The sequence below is a fragment of the Carlito syrichta genome, unplaced genomic scaffold (assembly GCF_000164805.1).
Source record: "Carlito syrichta isolate Samal-C Ts95f unplaced genomic scaffold, Tarsius_syrichta-2.0.1 Scaffold304658, whole genome shotgun sequence".
Classification (NCBI taxonomy): domain Eukaryota; kingdom Metazoa; phylum Chordata; class Mammalia; order Primates; family Tarsiidae; genus Carlito; species Carlito syrichta.
Window position 1 is genome coordinate 1 of NW_007248754.1, and position 1,204 is coordinate 1,204.

General features: G+C 57.1%; 1 pseudogene; it reads left to right on the plus strand.

Moving 5' to 3' along the window:
- Nucleotides 1-73: 73 nt before the first annotated feature.
- Nucleotides 74-1,204, plus strand: part of LOC110595835 — a 3,483-nt pseudogene continuing 2,352 nt past the window's right edge.

The window sequence follows — 1,204 nt, forward strand, 5'->3', positions numbered from 1 at the left end:
CCCGCCCCCGCCGCCCCGCCCTTCCGCCCCGCCCTTCCGCCCCTCCGGCGCGCGGGGCCTTCGTTCTGCGCAGGCGCGCGTTCCGGGACGCGGCTTGCCGAGGGGCGCGGGCGTGCTCGTGCGCGGTTCACCTTCGCGTGTCTGCCCTTGGCCGCGGGCTTCGGGCCTCTCCTCCCGAGAGGAGCGTGCTGCGTGGTAGCCACTTCGGAAGGAAGCACGAAGTGGTCGCGCCTGTCATCCCAGCGCCTTGGGAGGCGGGGACGGGAGGCGGGCCTGGGGTTCGTGACCAGCCTGGGCAACGTGGCGAGACCTGGGCTCTGCAGGGAAAAAAGGGACCGGCCTGGCACACGGATGCCAGTGGGTTCCTGGAACACTTGCGTGGGCAGCCCGCATTGCGAGGGGCCTGCCTTCCCCCAAAAAGTGACTTTGGCGCGCTTCTGTGGTTCCAGGTACCCTGGAGGCTGAGGCCGAAGGATGCCGCGAGCCCAGGAAGTCGAGGCTGCTGCCGTGGCCCTGGTGCCCCTGCCCTCCAGCCTGGGCATCGGAGTGAGACTCCAGCTTCAGGCCCACAAAACCCCGCGAATTCTTAAGGGTCTCGAGGTGCTGCGGTTAGAACGTCACTGCAGTGTGTTAGTCACAATTTCCGCCTTTACAGCGCTTTTTAAAAAAAGTTCCATCTATTGACATTCCTCATGGGTATGTCTGCATCTTTCGTCAGACTTCTGGGAATATTTTTAAAATTTAATCATTTGTTATTTATTTATTTATTTTTGAGCTGGAGTCTCACTCCGTCGCCCAGACTGGAGTGCAGTGGCCGCTCCCGGCCCCCGCAGCCTCGACCCGCAGGGCGCCCGCGATCCTTCCGCCTCAGCCTTCCAAGGAGCCGGAATTACAGGCAGGCGCTACCACGCCCGGCTGATTTTTTGATGTATTGTAGAGATGAGGTCTCGCTGCCCAGGCGGGTCTCGAACCCGCGGGCTCACAAATGTTCAGGGTCCACTTATGAAAGTGAACATGTGGTACTCTGTTCTTTTTTTCCGTGATAGATCACTGAGTATGATATACTCTAAACCCATCCAACTTGTTGCTAAGTTCATGTTTGTCTTTCTTTATGGCTGTGCAATAGTCCATTGTGTACATGTACCACATTTTTTTTATCCAGTCCAGTTTCTTTTTTTTTTTTTTTTTTTTTTTTTTTTTTTGG